Source organism: Salvelinus fontinalis, chromosome 5 (genome assembly GCF_029448725.1).
Source record: "Salvelinus fontinalis isolate EN_2023a chromosome 5, ASM2944872v1, whole genome shotgun sequence".
NCBI lineage: Eukaryota > Metazoa > Chordata > Actinopteri > Salmoniformes > Salmonidae > Salvelinus > Salvelinus fontinalis.
In genome coordinates, this window is record NC_074669.1 from 65,991,263 (window position 1) to 66,012,077 (window position 20,815).

At 33.0% G+C, this 20,815-nt stretch overlaps 1 pseudogene; it reads right to left on the bottom strand.

Moving 5' to 3' along the window:
* Positions 1–20,815, bottom strand: part of LOC129856052 (glutamate receptor 2-like) — a 146,758-nt pseudogene that overhangs the window by 12,669 nt on the left and 113,274 nt on the right.

Below are 20,815 nucleotides of genomic sequence, written 5' to 3' on the forward strand. Positions count from 1 at the left end.
TAAATGTAATAAATGTAGTAAATGTATAAATGTATAAATGTAGTAAATGTAGTAAATGTATATGTATAAATGTAAGTAAATGTAGTAAATGTAGTAAATGTAGTAAATGTAGTAAATGTAGTAAATGTAGTAAATGTAGTAAATGTAGTAAATGTAGTAAATGTAATAAATGTAGTAAATGTAATAAATGTAATAAATGTAATAAATGTAATAAATGTAGTAAATGTAGTATGTAGTAAATGTAGTAAATGTAATAAATGTAGTAAATGTAGTAAATGTAATAAATGTAATAAATGTAATAAATGTAGTAAATGTAGTATGTAGTAAATGTAGTAAATGTAGTAAATGTAATAAATGTAATAAATGTAATAAATGTAGTAAATGTAGTATGTAGTAAATGTAGTAAATGTAGTAAATGTAATAAATGTAGTAAATGTAATAAATGTAATAAATGTAATAAATGTAATAAATGTAGTAAATGTAGTATGTAGTAAATGTAGTAAATGTAGTAAATGTAATAAATGTAGTATGTAGTAAATGTAGTAAATGGAGTAAATGTAGTAAATGTAATAAATGTAATAAATGTAATAAATGTAATAAATGTAATAAATGTAATAAATGTAATAAATGTAGTATGTAGTAAATGTAGTAAATGTAGTAAATGTAGTAAATGTAATAAATGTAGTAAATGTAATAAATGTAATAAATGTAATAAATGTAATAAATGTAATAAATGTAGTAAATGTAATAAATGTAGTAAATGTAGTAAATGTAGTATGTAGTAAATGTAGTAAATGTAGTAAATGTAATAAATGTAATAAATGTAGTAAATGTAGTAAATGTAGTAAATGTAATAAATGTAGTAAATGTAATAAATGTAGTAAATGTAGTAAATGTAATAAATGTAGTAAATGTAGTAAATGTAATAAATGTAGTAAATGTAGTAAATGTAATAAATGTAGTAAATGTAGTATGTAGTAAATGTAATAAATGTAGTAAATGTAGTAAATGTAATAAATGTAGTAAATGTAGTAAATGTAATAAATGTAATAAATGTAGTAAATGTAATAAATGTAGTAAATGTAGTAAATGTAATAAATGTAGTAAATGTAGTAAATGTAATAAATGTAGTAAATGTAGTAAATGTAATAAATGTAGTAAATGTAGTAAATGTAATAAATGTAATAAATGTAATAAATGTAGTAAATGTAATAAATGTAATAAATGTAGTAAATGTAATAAATGTAATAAATGTAGTAAATGTAGTAAATGTAGTAAATGTAATAAATGTAGTAAATGTAGTAAATGTAATAAATGTAATAAATGTAATAAATGTAGTAAATGTAATAAATGTAGTAAATGTAGTAAATGTAGTAAATGTAGTATGTAATAAATGTAATAAATGTAGTAAATGTAGTAAATGTAGTAAATGTAGTAAATGTAGTAAATGTAGTAAATGTAAAAAATGTAATAAATGTAATAAATGTAGTAAATGTAATAAATGTAGTAAATGTAGTAAATGTAGTAAATGTAGTAAATGTAGTATGTAATAAATGTAGTAAATGTAGTAAATGTAATAAATGTAGTAAATGTAATAAATGTAGTAAATGTAATAAATGTAGTAAATGTAGTAAATGTAGTAAATGTAGTAAATGTAGTAAATGTAATAAATGTAATAAATGTCATAAATGTAGTAAATGTAATAAATGTAATAAATGTAGTAAATGTAGTAAATGTAGTAAATGTAGTATGTAATAAATGTAATAAATGTAGTAAATGTAGTAAATGTAGTAAATGTAGTAAATGTAGTAAATGTAATAAATGTAGTAAATGTAGTATGTAATAAATGTAATAAATGCAGTAAATGTAGTAAATGTAGTAAATGTAATAAATGTAGTAAATGTAGTAAATGTAGTAAATGTAATAAATGTAGTAAATGTAGTAAATGTAGTAAATGTAATAAATGTAGTAAATGTAGTAAATGTAATAAATGTAGTAAATGTAGTAAATGTAATAAATGTAGTAAATGTAGTAAATGTAATAAATGTAGTAAATGTAATAAATGTAGTAAATGTAGTAAATGTAATAAATGTAGTAAATGTAATAAATGTAGTAAATGTAATAAATGTAGTAAATGTAATAAATGTAGTAAATGTAATAAATGTAGTAAATGTAGTAAATGTAGTAAATGTAGTAAATGTAGTAAATGTAATAAATGTAATAAATGTAATAAATGTAGTAAATGTAATAAATGTAGTAAATGTAGTAAATGTAGTATGTAGTAAATGTAGTAAATGTAGTAAATGTAATAAATGTAGTAAATGTAGTATGTAGTAAATGTAGTAAATGTAGTAAATGTAGTAAATGTAATAAATGTAGTAAATGTAGTATGTAGTAAATGTAGTAAATGTAATAAATGTAATAAATGTAATAAATGTAGTAAATGTAATAAATGTAGTAAATGTAGTAAATGTAGTATGTAGTAAATGTAGTAAATGTAGTAAATGTAATAAATGTAGTAAATGTAGTATGTAGTAAATGTAGTAAATGTAGTAAATGTAGTAAATGTAATAAATGTAGTAAATGTAGTATGTAGTAAATGTAGTAAATGTAATAAATGTAGTAAATGTAGTAAATGTAGTAAATGTAGTAAATGTAGTAAATGTAGTATGTAGTAAATGTAGTATGTAGTAAATGTAGTATGTAGTAAATGTAGTATGTAGTAAATGTAATAAATGTAGTAAATGTAGTAAATGTAGTAAATGTAATAAATGTAATAAATGTAGTAAATGTAGTATGTAGTAAATGTAGTAAATGTAATAAATGTAGTAAATGTAGTAAATGTAGTAAATGTAGTAAATGTAGTATGTAGTAAATGTAGTAAATGTAGTAAATGTAGTAAATGTAGTAAATGTAGTAAATGTAGTATGTAGTAAATGTAGTAAATGTAGAATGTAGTAAATGTAGTAAATGTAGTAAATGTAATAAATGTAGTAAATGTAGTAAATGTAGTAAATGTAGTAAATGTAATAAATGTAGTAAATGTAATAAATGTAGTAAATGTAATAAATGTAGTAAATGTAATAAATGTAATAAATGTAGTAAATGTAATAAATGTAGTAAATGTAATAAATGTAATAAATGTAGTAAATGTAGTATGTAGTAAATGTAGTATGTAGTAAATGTAGTAAATGTAATAAATGTAGTAAATGTAATAAATGTAGTAAATGTAGTAAATGTAATAAATGTAGTAAATGTAGTAAATGTAATAAATGTAGTAAATGTAATAAATGTAATAAATGTAATAAATGTAATAAATGTAGTAAATGTAGTATGTAGTAAATGTAGTAAATGTAGTAAATGTAATAAATGTAGTAAATGTAGTAAATGTAGTAAATGTAATAAATGTAATAAATGTAATAAATGTAGTAAATGTAGTATGTAATAAATGTAGTAAATGTAGTAAATGTAGTAAATGTAGTAAATGTAGTAAATGTAGTAAATGTAATAAATGTAATAAATGTAGTAAATGTAATAAATGTAATAAATGTAATAAATGTAATAAATGTAATAAATGTAGTAAATGTAATAAATGTAGTAAATGTAGTAAATGTAGTATGTAGTAAATGTAGTAAATGTAGTAAATGTAGTAAATGTAATAAATGTAGTAAATGTAGTATGTAGTAAATGTAGTAAATGTAATAAATGTAGTAAATGTAATAAATGTAATAAATGTAATAAATGTAGTAAATGTAGTAAATGTAATAAATGTAGTAAATGTAATAAATGTAGTAAATGTAGTATGTAGTAAATGTAGTAAATGTAATAAATGTAGTAAATGTAATAAATGTAATAAATGTAATAAATGTAATAAATGTATATGTATAAATGTAATAAATGTAGTAAATGTAGTATGTAGTAAATGTAGTAAATGTAATAAATGTAGTAAATGTAATAAATGTAATAAATGTAATAAATGTAATAAATGTAATAAATGTAATAAATGTAGTAAATGTAGTATGTAGTAAATGTAGTAAATGTAGTAAATGTAATAAATGTAATAAATGTAATAAATGTAGTAAATGTAATAAATGTAGTAAATGTAGTAAATGTAGTAAATGTAGTATGTAATAAATGTAATAAATGTAGTAAATGTAGTAAATGTAGTAAATGTAGTAAATGTAGTAAATGTAGTAAATGTAATAAATGTAGTAAATGTAATAAATGTAGTATGTAGTAAATGTAATAAATGTAGTAAATGTAGTAAATGTAGTATGTAGTAAATGTAGTAAATGTAATAAATGTAGTAAATGTAATAAATGTAGTAAATGTAATAAATGTAGAAAATGTAATAAATGTAGTAAATGTAATAAATGTAGTATGTAGTAAATGTAGTAAATGTAGTAAATGTAGTAAATGTAGTAAATGTAATAAATGTAATAAATGTAATAAATGTAATAAATGTAGTAAATGTAATAAATGTAGTAAATGTAGTAAATGTAGTAAATGTAATAAATGTAGTAAATGTAGTAAATGTAGTAAATGTAGTAAATGTAGTAAATGTAGTATGTAGTAAATGTAGTATGTAGTAAATGTAGTAAATGTAATAAATGTAGTAAATGTAGTAAATGTAGTAAATGTAGTAAATGTAGTATGTAGTAAATGTAGTAAATGTAGTAAATGTAGTAAATGTAGTAAATGTAGTAAATGTAGTAAATGTAGTATGTAGTAAATGTAATAAATGTAGTAAATGTAATAAATGTAGTAAATGTAGTAAATGTAATAAATGTAGTAAATGTAATAAATGTAGTAAATGTAGTAAATGTAGTAAATGTAGTAAATGTAGTATGTAGTAAATGTAGTAAATGTAGTAAATGTAGTAAATGTAGTAAATGTAGTAAATGTAGTATGTAGTAAATGTAGTAAATGTAGTATGTAGTAAATGTAGTAAATGTAGTAAATGTAGTAAATGTAGTAAATGTAGTAAATGTAGTAAATGTAGTATGTAGTAAATGTAGTAAATGTAGTATGTAGTAAATGTAGTAAATGTAGTAAATGTAGTAAATGTAGTAAATGTAGTATGTAGTAAATGTAGTAAATGTAATAAATGTAGTAAATGTAGTAAATGTAGTATGTAGTAAATGTAGTAAATGTAGTATGTAGTAAATGTAGTAAATGTAGTAAATGTAGTAAATGTAGTAAATGTAGTAAATGTAGTAAATGTAGTATGTAATAAATGTAGTAAATGTAGTAAATGTAGTAAATGTAGTAAATGTAGTATGTAGTAAATGTAGTAAATGTAATAAATGTAGTAAATGTAATAAATGTAGTAAATGTAATAAATGTAGTAAATGTAGTAAATGTAGTAAATGTAGTAAATGTAGTATGTAGTAAATGTAGTAAATGTAGTAAATGTAGTAAATGTAGTAAATGTAGTATGTAGTAAATGTAGTAAATGTAGTAAATGTAATAAATGTAATAAATGTAGTAAATGTAGTAAATGTAGTAAATGTAGTAAATGTAGTAAATGTAGTATGTAGTAAATGTAGTAAATGTAATAAATGTAATAAATGTAGTAAATGTAGTAAATGTAGTAAATGTAGTAAATGTAGTAAATGTAATAAATGTAGTAAATGTAGTAAATGTAGTAAATGTAGTATGTAGTAAATGTAGTAAATGTAGTAAATGTAATAAATGTAGTAAATGTAATAAATGTAGTAAATGTAGTAAATGTAATAAATGTAGTAAATGTAATAAATGTAATAAATGTAATAAATGTAATAAATGTAATAAATGTAATAAATGTAGTAAATGTAGTAAATGTAGTAAATGTAGTAAATGTAGTAAATGTAATAAATGTAATAAATGTAGTAAATGTAGTAAATGTAGTAAATGTAATAAATGTAGTAAATGTAATAAATGTAGTAAATGTAGTAAATGTAGTAAATGTAATAAATGTAATAAATGTAATAAATGTAATAAATGTAATAAATGTAATAAATGTAGTAAATGTAGTAAATGTAATAAATGTAGTAAATGTAATAAATGTAGTAAATGTAATAAATGTAGTAAATGTAGTAAATGTAGTAAATGTAGTAAATGTAATAAATGTAGTAAATGTAATAAATGTAATAAATGTAGTAAATGTAGTAAATGTAGTAAATGTAGTAAATGTAGTAAATGTAGTATGTAATAAATGTAGTAAATGTAGTAAATGTAATAAATGTAGTAAATGTAATAAATGTAATAAATGTAATAAATGTAATAAATGTAATAAATGTAATAAATGTAATAAATGTAGTAAATGTAGTAAATGTAGTAAATGTAGTAAATGTAGTAAATGTAGTAAATGTAGTAAATGTAGTATGTAGTAAATGTAGTATGTAGTAAATGTAGTAAATGTAGTAAATGTAGTATGTAGTAAATGTAGTATGTAGTAAATGTAGTATGTAGTATGTAGTAAATGTAATAAATGTAGTATGTAGTAAATGTAGTAAATGTAGTAAATGTAGTAAATGTAGTAAATGTAGTATGTAGTATGTAGTAAATGTAGTAAATGTAGTATGTAGTAAATGTAGTAAATGTAGTAAATGTAGTAAATGTAGTAAATGTAGTAAATGTAGTAAATGTAGTATGTAGTAAATGTAGTATGTAGTAAATGTAGTATGTAGTAAATGTAGTAAATGTAGTAAATGTAGTAAATGTAGTAAATGTAGTAAATGTAGTAAATGTAGTAAATGTAGTAAATGTAGTATGTAGTAAATGTAGTAAATGTAGTAAATGTAGTATGTAGTAAATGTAGTAAATGTAGTATGTAGTAAATGTTGTAAATGTAGTAAATGTAGTAAATGTAGTAAATGTAGTAAATGTAATAAATGTAATAAATGTAGTAAATGTAGTATGTAGTAAATGTAGTATGTAGTATGTAGTAAATGTAGTAAATGTAGTAAATGTAGTAAATGTAGTAAATGTAGTAAATGTAGTAAATGTAGTAAATGTAGTATGTAGTAAATGTAGTAAATGTAGTAAATGTAGTATGTAGTAAATGTAGTAAATGTAGTAAATGTAGTAAATGTAGTAAATGTAGTAAATGTAGTAAATGTAGTATGTAGTAAATGTAGTATGTAGTATGTAGTAAATGTAGTAAATGTAGTAAATGTAGTATGTAGTAAATGTAGTAAATGTAGTAAATGTAGTAAATGTAGTAAATGTAGTAAATGTAGTAAATGTAGTAAATGTAGTATGTAGTAAATGTAGTAAATGTAGTAAATGTAGTAAATGTAGTAAATGTAGTAAATGTAGTAAATGTAGTAAATGTAGTAAATGTAGTATGTAGTAAATGTAGTAAATGTAATAAATGTAATAAATGTAGTAAATGTAGTAAATGTAGTAAATGTAGTAAATGACAGTATGGTGTGTGACAGTATGGTGTGTTACAGTATGGTGTATGACAGTATGGTGTGTGACAGTTTGGTGTATATGACAGTTTGGTGTATATGACAGTTTGGTGTATGACAGTATGGTGTATGACAGTATGGTGTGTGACAGTATGGTGTATATGACAGTTTGGTGTATGACAGTATGGTGTATGGTAGTATGGTGTATATGACAGTTTGGTGTATGGTAGTATGGTGTATGGTAGTATGGTGTGTGACAGTATGGTGTATGGTAGTATGGTGTATGGTAGTATGGTGTATGTGACAGTATGGTGTATGACAGTAAGGTGTATGGTAGTATGGTGTATATGACAGTTTGGTGTATGACAGTATGGTGTATGACAGTATGGTGTGTGACAGTATGGTGTGTGACAGTATGGTGTGTGGTAGTATGGTGTGTATGACAGTTTGGTGTGTGACAGTATGGTGTGTGACAGTATGGTGTATGACAGTATGGTGTGTGACAGTATGGTGTATGACAGTATGGTGTGTTACAGTATGGTGTGTTACAGTATGGTGTGTGACAGTATGGTGTATGACAGTATGGTGTGTTACAGTATGGTGTGTGACAGTTTGGTGTGTGACAGTATGGTGTGTGTGACAGTATGGTGTGTGACAGTATGGTGTATGACAGTATGGTGTATGACAGTATGGTGTGGTACAGTATGGTGTGTGACAGTATGGTGTGTGACAGTATGGTGTATGAAAGTATGGTGTGTGACAGTATGGTGTATGGTGTGTGACAGTATGGTGTATGACAGTATGGTGTGTTACAGTATGGTCTATGACAGTATGGTGTATGGTGTGTGAAAGTATGGTGTATGACAGTATGGTGTATGGTGTGTGACAGTATGGTGTGTGTCAGTATGGTGTGTGACAGTAATGTGTATGGTGTGTGACAGTATGGTGTGTGACAGTATGGTGTATGACAGTATGGTGTGTGTGACAGTATGGTGTGTACAGTATGGTGTGTTACAGTATGGTGTGTTACAGTATGGTGTATGGTGTGTGACAGTATGGTGTATGGTGTATGACAGTATGGTGTATGGTGTGTGACAGTATGGTGTGTTACAGTATGGTGTGTGACAGTATGGTGTGTGACAGTATGGTGTGTGACAGTATGGTGTGTGACAGTATGGTGTGTGACAGTATGGTGTGTGTGACAGTATGGTGTGTTACAGTATGGTGTGATACAGTATGGTGTGTGACAGTATGGTGTGTGACAGTATGGTGTGTTACAGTATGGTGTATGGTGTATGGTGTGTGACAGTATGGTGTGTGACAGTATGGGGTATGGTGTGTGACAGTATGGTGTGTGACAGTATGGTGTATGACAGTATGGTGTATGACAGTATGGTGTGTGTGACAGTATGGTGTGTGACAGTATGGTGTGTTACAGTATGGTGTGTGACAGTATGGTGTGTTACAGTATGGTGTGTGTGACAGTATGGTGTATGACAGTATGGTGTGTGACAGTATGGTGTGTGTGACAGTATGGTGTATGACAGTATGGTGTGTGACAGTATGGTGTATGACAGTATGGTGTATGACAGTATGGTGTGTGACAGTATGGTGTGTTACAGTATGGTGTGTGACAGTGTGGTGTGTGACAGTATGGTGTGTGACAGTGTGGTGTGTGACAGTATGGTGTGTGACAGTATGGTGTGTTACAGTATGGTGTGTGACAGTATGGTGTGTGACAGTATGGTGTGTGACAGTATGGTGTGTGACAGTATGGTGTATGACAGTATGGTGTGTTACAGTATGGTGTGTGACAGTGTGGTGTGTGACAGTATGGTGTATTTCAGTATGGTGTGTGACATTATGGTGTGTGACAGTATGGTGTGTGACAGTATGGTGTGTGTGTGTGTGTGTATGGTGTATGACAGTATGGTGTGTGGTGTGTGTGTATGGTGTGTTACAGTATGGTGTGTTACAGTATGGTGTGTGACAGTATGGTGTGTGTGTGTGTGTGTATGGTGTATGACAGTATGGTGTGTGGGGTGTGACAGTATGGTGTATGACAGTATGGTGTGTGACAGTATGGTGTGTGACAGTATGGTGTATGGTGTGTGACAGTATGGTGTGTGACAGTATGGTGTATGACAGTATGGTGTGTGACAGTATGGTGTATGACAGTGTGGTGTGTGACAGTATGGTGTGTGACAGTATGGTGTGTGACAGTATGGTGTATGACAGTATGGTGTGTGACAGTATGGTGTATGGTGTATGACAGTATGGTGTGTGACAGTATGGTGTATGACAGTATGGTGTGTGACAGTATGGTGTGTGACAGTGTGGTGTGTGACAGTATGGTGTGTGACAGTGTGGTGTGTGACAGTATGGTGTGTTACAGTATGGTGTGTGTGACAGTATGATGTATGACAGTATGGTGTGTGACAGTATGGTGTATGACAGTATGGTGTATGACAGTATGGTGTGTGACAGTGTGGTGTGTGACAGTATGGTGTATGACAGTATGGTGTGTGACAGTATGGTGTATGACAGTATGGTGTGTGACAGTATGGTGTGTGACAGTGTGGTGTGTGACAGTATGGTGTGTGACAGTATGGTGTGTGACAGTATGGTGTATGACAGTATGGTGTATGACAGTATGGTGTATGACAGTATGGTGTGTGACAGTGTGGTTTGTGACAGTATGGTGTGTGACAGTATGGTGTATGACAGTATGGTGTGTGACAGTATGGTGTATGACAGTATGGTGTGTGACAGTATGGTGTGTGACAGTATGGTGTGTGACAGTATGGTGTATGACAGTATGGTGTATGACAGTATGGTGTGTGACAGTATGGTGTATGACAGTATGGTGTGTGACAGTATGGTGTATGACAGTATGGTGTGTGACAGTATGGTGTATGACAGTATGGTGTGTGACAGTATGGTGTGTGACAGTATGGTGTGTGACAGTATGGTGTGTATGACAGTATGGTGTATGACAGTATGGTGTGTGACAGTATGGTGTGTGACAGTATGGTGTGTGACAGTATGGTGTATGAAAGTATGGTGTGTGACAGTATGGTGTGTTACAGTATGGTGTGGTACAGTATGGTGTATGGTGTGTGACAGTATGGTGTGTTAAAGTATGGTGTGTTACAGTATGGTGTGTTACAGTATGGTGTGTGACAGTATGGTGTATGACAGTATGGTGTGTGACAGTATGGTGTATGACAGTATGGTGTATGGTGTGTGACAGTATGGTGTATGACAGTATGGTGTGTGACAGTATGGTGTATGACAGTGTGGTGTATGACAGTATGGTGTGTGACAGTATGGTGTGTGCCAGTATGGTGTATGACAGTATGGTGTGTGACAGTATGGTGTATGACAGTATGGTGTGTGACAGTATGGTGTATGGTGTGTTACAGTATGGTGTATGTATGGTGTGTTACAGTATGGTGTATGACAGTATGGTGTGTGACAGTATGGTGTGTGACAGTATGGTGTGTGACAGTATGGTGTGTGACAGTATGGTGTGTTACAGTATGGTGTATGACAGTATGGTGTGTGACAGTATGGTGTATGACAGTATGGTGTGTGACAGTATGGTGTATGGTGTGTGACAGTATGGTGTATGACAGTATGGTGTGTGACAGTATGGTGTGTGACAGTATGGTGTGTGACAGTATGGTGTGTTACAGTATGGTGTATGACAGTATGGTGTGTGACAGTATGGTGTGTTACAGTATGGTGTATGGTGTGTGACAGTATGGTGTGTGTCCCAGTATGGTGTGTGACAGTTTGATGTATGACAGGCCAAAGGTCAGCAATAAGCATGACTAGGTAGAAACACAAAGCAGTAGCTAACAATAAGCAGCTTACCCCTCTCCTCTTAAATATGAGGATGGAGAGGAGAGAGGAGGGATGAGGAGAGAGGAGGGATGAGGAGAGATGGATGGGAGAGGAGGGGACAGGAAAGAGGGAGGAGAGGATGGAGAGGATGGACAGGAGGGAGGAGAGAGGAGAGAGGAGAGGAGATGGACAGGCAAGGTGTGACTGACTGACTGACTGATTGACTGACAGGGTGGCTGGTTTGTGAGAACCTCTTTCCTACCCCTCCTAGATTTTTACACTTTCCATTCCGTACACGTTGTAGCCTTCCTTATAAGTAGCAAAGTTGTGTGAGTTGTGAGAGGAGGAGGAGGAGGGGAGGGTGTTCTGGGCGCTCTGAGCCAGGTGCAGTGTGTTCTGAGCCACCTTCAATCTCTTGGCCTCGGCCCGGGACTTGTAGCAGAACTCCACCAGGGCCACCAGCATGGCCAGACCCAGCCCTCCAACCAGGATATAGAACACACCTGCTACGTTGCTGAGGCTCAGAGCACTGGTCTTCTCCTGGGAAACACACACACACACACACACACGCACAGGCACACGCACACGCACACACACACACACACACACACACACACACACACACACACACACACACACACACACACACACACACACACACACACACACAGACAGACAGACAGACAGTTGCGTCAGGTAGGGCATGGTTAGGATGTAAAGGAGGAATCATTATAACATGTTGGTCCTGCAGTATATATCAACTATCTGGGGCTGTTTCACATGCAGGCCTCTGTGTGTGTGTTATTTCCTTGGTGGAAGAAGACAGCCTATTGGGGTTGGGAGTGCATTCGGCCATGTTGTAGACAGAACTGGTCACCAAATTTCCTTTGGTTCTATACCTAGAGAAAAAGTCATTCATATTCACCCGTCGGGTGATTGGTTGAGTCTTCTTGGGTGTGTGACATCACACAGATGTGCTGTCATGGCAGGAAGTTACTGCAGAGCCATCTAGTCATGGCAGGAAGCACTGCAGAGCCATCTAGTCATGACAGGAAGCACTGCAGAGCCATCTAGTCATGACAGGAAGCACTGCAGAGCCATCTAGTCATGGCAGGAAGCACTGCAGAGCCATCTAGTCATGGCAGGAAGCACTGCAGAGCCATCTAGTCATGACAGGAAGCACTGCAGAGCCATCTAGTCATGACAGGAAGCACTGCTGAGCCATCTAGTCATGGCAGGAAGCACTGCAGAGCCATCTAGTCATGGCAGGAAGCACTGCAGAGCCATCTAGTCACGACAGGAAGCCCTGTACTGTGCTGCAGAGCCATCTAGTCACGACAGGAAGCCCTGTACTGTGCTGCAGAGCCATCTAGTCACAGGAAGTGCTGTACAACTTGAGGAACCCAGTTTCAGCTTGTTCACCAAATTCATTGGGAATGAAATGAAAGCCTCTCCAGCTAGCTACCAATCTATTTTAGTTTCACTGTCCGATCATTCAGAAAACCAGTCCACTCATTGTTAGTTTTACCTTTCCACAAACTGTCTGTTGCTTGATATGAGCAAGTTATTGCGAATGTATCACAGAAGAAGTCATCCAAGATTAGCTAGCTAGTAGTGGCTACTGCCTGGCCACTGATCTGGCTAGCTACATTGCAGTAATTAGCTATCCTCCTAAATGCGGTGGTCAGTGGATAAACTATGAGTTGAACATATTTGTCTGAAAACAAGCTAGTGTTCCATGGTGTAACCATGTCTAACCAGTTGGCTACTGTAGCCTGTGTGCCCAGTAGCTCCAGAGTCTAACTAACTGTGTCTTTTGGCATCCACAATTAGCTAGCTAGCTTGTTGGCTACTGTCTGGCCAGTGTGAGCCAACATGCTAGCTACCTATCTACATTTCAGTCAGTAGCTAATCCTAAACTAGCTATAAGTGGAACATAGAGTATGTGGCTGAAAACGACCTAGTATCCAGTTGTTGTTGCCCGTGGTGGAATCATCTCTCACCCGCTGGCTCCTGAATAAAAAACGGAATGGTCAAAATGTCCTGGAGACAAACCATTAGCATTTATGACCGTAGCTAGGATGACTCCAACCCCGTAGCTAGCTGGCAATCCCACCCTGGTGACAAGGTGCAGGAATCTTAGATTTGTCTTTTAGTTTTAAAATAACTGTCATTGAAGTTGGTGGGAACTACCGATTTCAGATCCGAGGAGAACTTGTCTGCCATGTTTTGTGTTAAGGGCCCAGAGTGACCAAGAAGGCTCAACCAATCACTTTGCCTCCGAGCATCCTATGAAGGGAAATGTAACATACTGGTTGTGTGTGTGTAGACAGTGTGTAGTACTGTGGTGTGTTCTGTGTTAAACAGTACTACATGTGAACAGCAGCCTCATCAACTCAAACCACACCTTTATTTACCCTGCTAGCCTATGGGGTGTCGTTTGTAAAGTTGAATCATCTTAATGTTTTACGAATCGGATTTATACGGACATCTGATTTATAAGGACATTTTTTTTTAAACATTTTGACCTGATTAAATGTTTATAAACGGCACCACATACTAGCCGGACTGACACAGACAGTGTGTGTACAGTGTGACTGACCTTACTTCCTGAGTCCTTGGTTCCACACTCCCCTTTATCGTACCACCACTTGTTCTTTAGCTTGTCTAAGACTCCTTGTTCACTGAGTTTCAACACCGCTAGGTTTACTGGCACTCTTCACACGACACGGGGAATAACATAAATAACATCAGCTATGTTATGTTATGTTATTATTTCATGACATACAGCTGTTATGTAGCCTTATGTAGCTTCCTGCCTCCTTATCTAGCCTTCCTTATGTGTTGTCTAGTTGAGGTGGCGATAGGCCTTGTTGCTCTACATGTCCTGGCTGAACATTGAGCTCAACCAGACAGATAGGCACCAACGCATCACCCTGAGTAAGCAGCACAGACACAGAGCACAGCCTCTCTACTTCACATAGCTCTATGGTCTGTGTATATATATATATATATACTTGTTTTGACTGCCAAATAAAATCAATCAATCAATCCCCGGGATCCATTCAAGGAGTTGATTATCTCCAGAACCCCAGAGGTGGTGTGTGTCGGCGCCGTGTGTGTGCTGCTTACTCCCTGGCCTTAGTTACCAGTCTGTGGCCCGGTGGCGGCTGGGGGCGGGGCTAACCTTGCTTTCTCCTCCTCCGCTGCCACACTCTCCCTTGTCGTACCACCATTTATTTTTCAGTTTGTCCAACAGGCCCTGCTCATTCAGTTTTAACACGGCCAGGTTCACTGCATTTCTACCAACGATAGATAAAACACACTGGTGAGACAGGATGATGTGACAGGTCTGTCCCCCCGAGCTGATCTTTAGCAGTTAGCCTTAACCTTAGATATTACCATTACTGTTAGCAATTAGCCTTAACCTTAGATATTACCATTACCGTTAGCAGTTAGCCTTAACCTTAGACATTACCATTACTGTTAGCAGTTAGCCTTAACCTTAGATATTACCATTACCGTTAGCATTAGCACCAGGATTAGCACAATCCTGTAAATCAGCATTAGCAATTAGCTTAGCATAATGTATCAGGCTCTGTTATTGGAAAGGTGGCTAAAGGCTAGTGTACAGAGGGCTATCATAATGAGATAATATAATATACATGCCTGGGCAATAGCCAGTAATAAACTGGTTTATATTATAATAATAATTATAATGACATTATCCAGTAATAAACAGGTCTATATAATAATATAATAAAAATGTATACAAAAATACTAATACTACACATCATAATAATAATAATCCTCATATAATCTAGTAATAAACAGGTCTATATAATAATAATAATAATAATAATAATAATAATAATAATAATAATAATATGACCCAGTAATAAACAGGTCTAAATAATAATAATAATAATAATAATAATAATAATAATAATATGACCCAGTAATAAACAGGTCTATATAATAATAATATGACCCAGTAATAAACAGGTCTATATAATAATAATACAAAAATATATACAAAAATACTAATACTACACATCATAATAATAATAATCCTCATATAATCTAGTAATAAACAGGTCTATATAATAATAATATGACCCAGTAATAAACAGGTCTATATAATAATAATACAAAAATATATACAAAAATACTAATACTACACATCATAATAATAATAATAATAATATGACCCAGTAATAAACAGGTCTAAATAATAATAATAATAATAATAATAATAATATGACCCAGTAATAAACAGGTCTAAATAATAATAATAATAATATGACCCAGTAATAAACAGGTCTAAATAATAATATAATAATAATAATAATAATAATAATAATAATAATATGACCCAGTAATAAACAGGTCTAAATAATAATAATAATAATAATAATAATATGACCCAGTAATAAACAGGTCTAAATAATAATAATAATAATAATAATAATAATAATATGACCCAGTAATAAACAGGTCTAAATAATAATAATAATATGACCCAGTAATAAACAGGTCTAAATAATAATAATAATAATAATAATAATAATAATAATATGACCCAGTAATAAACAGGTCTAAATAATAATAATAATAATATGACCCAGTAATAAACAGGTCTAAATAATAATAATAATAATAATAATAATAATAATAATATGACCCAGTAATAAAAAGGTCTAAATAATAATAATAATAATATGACCCAGTAATAAACAGGTCTAAATAATAATAATAATAATAATAATAATAATAATAATATGACCCAGTAATAAACAGGTCTAAATAATAATAATAATAATAATAATAATAATAATAATAATAATAATATGACCCAGTAATAAACAGGTCTAAATAATAATAATAATAATAATAATAATAATAATAATAATAATAATAATTTGACCCAGTAATAAACAGGTCTAAATAATAATAATAATAATAATAATAATAATAATAATAATAATAATAATAATTTGACCCAGTAATAAACAGGTCTAAATAATAATAATAATAATAATAATAATAATAATAATAATAATTTGACCCAGTAATAAACAGGTCTAAATAATAATAATAATAATAATAATAATAATAATAATAATAATAATTTGACCCAGTAATAAACAGGTCTAAATAATAATAATAATAATAATAATAATAATAATATGACCCAGTAATAAACAGGTCTAAATAATAATAATAATAATAATAATAATATGACCCAGTAATAAACAGGTCTAAATAATAATAATAATAATAATAATAATAATAATAATAATATGACCCAGTAATAAACAGGTCTAAATAATAATAATAATAATAATATGACCCAGTAATAAACAGGTCTAAATAATAATAATAATAATATGACCCAGTAATAAACAGGTCTAAATAATAATAATAATAATAATAATAATAATAATAATAATAATAATATGACCCAGTAATAAACAGGTCTAAATAATAATAATAATAATAATAATATGACCCAGTAATAAACAGGTCTAAATAATAATAATAATAATAATAATAATAGGATGACCCAGTAATAAACAGGTCTATATGATAATAAGAGTCACATGACCCACAGTGTCAGAGAACAGACATCACTCCAGAGAAACAGAGCGATCAGACAGCAGTTCAACAGATAGACATTTAAACAAATAAGAAACACAACAGAACACAACATCATGCAGATTGATTAATGAAAGATCACACTAGTTGCCCTGTAATATAAACATACTCCTCAACCATCCTTCCTCAGTACCCTGATACTCCCTCACCCAACCCCAACCCCTAGCCCTAAACCCAAACCCAACCCCTAGCCCTAAACCCTAACCCAACCCCTAGCCCTAACCCCAAACCCAACCCCTAGCCCTAAACCCTAACCCAACCGCTAGCCCTAACCCTAAACCCTAACCCAACCCCTAGCCCTAACCCCAAACCCAACCCCTAGCCCTAACCCTAAACCTAACCCAACCCCTAGCCCTAACCCTAAACCCTAACCCAACCGCTAGCCCTAACCCTAAACCCAACCCCTAGCCCTAACCCCAAACCCAACCCCTAGCCCTAACCCTAAACCCTAACCCAACCGCTAGCTCTAAACCCTAACCCAACCCCTAGCCCTAACCCCAAACCCAACCCCTAGCCCTAACCCTAAACCTAACCCAACCCCTAGCCCTAACCCTAAACCTAACCCAACCCCTAGCCCTAACCCTAAACCCTAACCCAACCCCTAGCCCTAACCCTAAACCTAACCCAACCCCTAGCTCTAACCCTAAACCCTAACCCAACCCCTAGCCCTAAACCCTAACCAAACCCCTAGCCCTAACCCTAAACACTAACCCAACTCATAGCCCTAAACCCAACCCCTAGCCCTAACCCTAAACCCAACCCCTAGCCCTAACCCCTAACCCTAAACCCTAGTCCTAAACCCAAACCCAACCCCTAGCCCTAACCCAACCATAAACCCAAACCCAACCCCTAGCCCTAAATCCAAACCCAACCCCTAACCCAACGTCTAACCCTAACCCTAAACCCAAACCCAACCCCTAGCCCTAACACTAAACCCAACCCCTAGCCCTAACCCTAAACCCAAACCCAACCCCTAGCCCTAACCCAACCCCTAGCCCTAACCCTAAACCCAACCCCTAAACCTAACCCCTAAACCCAACCCCTAGCCCTAACCCTAAACCCAAACCAAAACCCTAGCACTAACCCTAAACCCTTACCCAACCCCTAGCCCTAACCCTAAACCCTAAACCCTAACCCAACCCCTAGCCCTAAACCCTAACCCAAGCCCTAAACCCTAACCCAACCCCTAACCCTAACCCTAAACCCAACCCCTAGCCCTAAACCCTAACCCAACCCCTAGCCCTAAACCCTAACCCAACCCCTAGCCCTAACCCTAAACCCAAACCCAACCCCTAGCCCTAAACCCAAACCCAACCCCTAGCCCTAAACCCTAACCCAACCCCTAGCCCTAACCCTAACCCTAAACCCTAACCCAACCCCTAACCCAACCCCAAACCCAACCCCGAGCCCTAACCCTAAAACCTAACCCAACCCCTAACCCTAAACCCAAACCCAACCCCTAGCCCTAAACCCAAACCCAAACCCTAACCCCTAACCCTAAACCCTAACCCAACCCCTAGCCTTAACCCTAAACCCAAACCCTAACCCTAAACCCAAACCCAAACCCTAACCCTAACCCAAACCCAAACCCTAACCCTAAACCCAATCCCAACCCCAAACCCAACCCCGAGCCCTAACCCTAAACCCTAACCCAACCCCTAACCCTAAACCCAAACCTGATCTGGACCCTCACAGTATGGCTGCTCCAAAACAACCCAGGCATTAGCGACAACATTCTCTCTTCAGCCAATCAGGAAGAAGCAAGATAACTAGTGGTCTGAAGCCCATCCCTAGGTACTGCAGGGGTTTATTGTGACCAGCCACTAAGAACTATGGGTAATGTAGTCCTGTGGCCAGCCACTAAGAACTATAGGTAGTGTAATTCTGTTGCCAGCTGCCAAGAACTCTGGGGTAGTGTAGTCTTCCCTAGGCTTACAGGTGATCAGAGCTGGGAATGGGGAGTACTATACTGTACTATATTATACTACACTATACTAATATAAACCGCTGTGTATCAGGTCATCAGGGTAGGTAAGATACTATAACAACATTAGAGAACATAGTGTTATACTATACTATAATATACTATACTATACTCTATTATACTATATTATACTATATTATACTAGCCTGTATATAAACCAGTGTTTCAGGGCATCAGGGTAGGTAAGATACTATAACAACATTAGAGAACATAGTGTTATACTATAATTTACTATACTATATTATACTATACTATACTATACTATACTATACTATATTATACTATATTATACTAGCCTGTATATAAACCAGTGTGTTTCAGGGCATCAGGGTAGGTAAGATACTATAACAACATTAGACAACATATTGTTATACTATCTCACCCACCTTAATGGGGATCCTTTTGGGGTGGCGATGCCGTATCCTTTAGAGTCCAGGTTCCCTCCCACCTTCATGGTGTCGCAGGGTTTCCTCTGCTCGATGTACTCGTTCATGGTGGACTCCAGAAGGTACGCGTACTTCCCCTTGGACTTCCTGACTCTCAGCACCCCCTCCGCTGTCTTCTTCACAAACGGAGACGGCTCTGCTGACTTCATGTACTGCCACATCTTGTCAAACAGTGCAATCTTCGACCTCTGTTGAGAGACAACACATTAGAACTACACCTTAGGGTAGGACGGTATATCGTATTTGACTATATACCAGTTTCGATACACAGACCAGTGTATTCTACATTATACAGGTTTTGATACACAGACCAGTGTATTTTACTATATACAGGTTTTGATACACAGACCAGTGTATTTTACTATATACAGGTTTTGATACACAGACCAGTGTATTTTACATTATACAGGTTTTGATATACAGACCAGTGTATTTTACATTATACAGGTTTTGATACACAGACCAGTGTATTTTACTATATACAGGTTTTGATATACAGACCAGTGTATTTTACATTATACAGGTTTTGATATACAGACCAGTGTATTTTATATTATACAGGTTTTGATACACAGACCAGTGTATTTTACTATATACAGGTTTTGATATACAGACCAGTGTATTTTACTATATACAGGTTTTGATATACAGACCAGTGTATTTTACATTATACAGGTTTTGATATACAGACCAGTGTATTTTACTATATACAGGTTTTGATACACAGACCAGTGTATTTTACATTATACAGGTTTTGATACACAGACCAGTGTATTTTACTATATACAGGTTTTGATATACAGACCAGTGTATTTTACTATATACAGGTTTTGATACACAGACCAGTGTATTTTACATTATACAGGTTTTGATACACAGACCAGTGTATTTTACATTATACAGGTTTTGATATACAGACCAGTGTATTTTACTATATACAGGTTTTGATACACAGACCAGTGTATTTTACTATATACAGGTTTTGATATACAGACCAGTGTATTTTACTATATACAGGTTTTGATATACAGACCAGTGTAATTTACTATATACAGGTTTTGATATACAGACCAGTGTATTTTACTATATACAGGTTTTGATATACAGACCAGTGTATTTTACATTATACAGGTTTTGATATACAGACCAGTGTATTTTACTATATACAGGTTTTGATACACAGACCAGTGTATTTTACTATATACAGGTTTTTATACACAGACCAGTGTATTTTACTATATACAGGTTTTGATACACAGACCAGTGTATTTTACTATATACAGGTTTTGATATACAGACCAGTGTATTTTACATTATACAGGTTTTGATACACAGACCAGTGTATTTTACTATATACAGGTTTTGATACACAGACCAGTGTATTTTACTATATACAGGTTTTGATATACAGACCAGTGTATTTTACTATATACAGGTTTTGATATACAGACCAGTGTATTTTACTATATACAGGTTTTGAT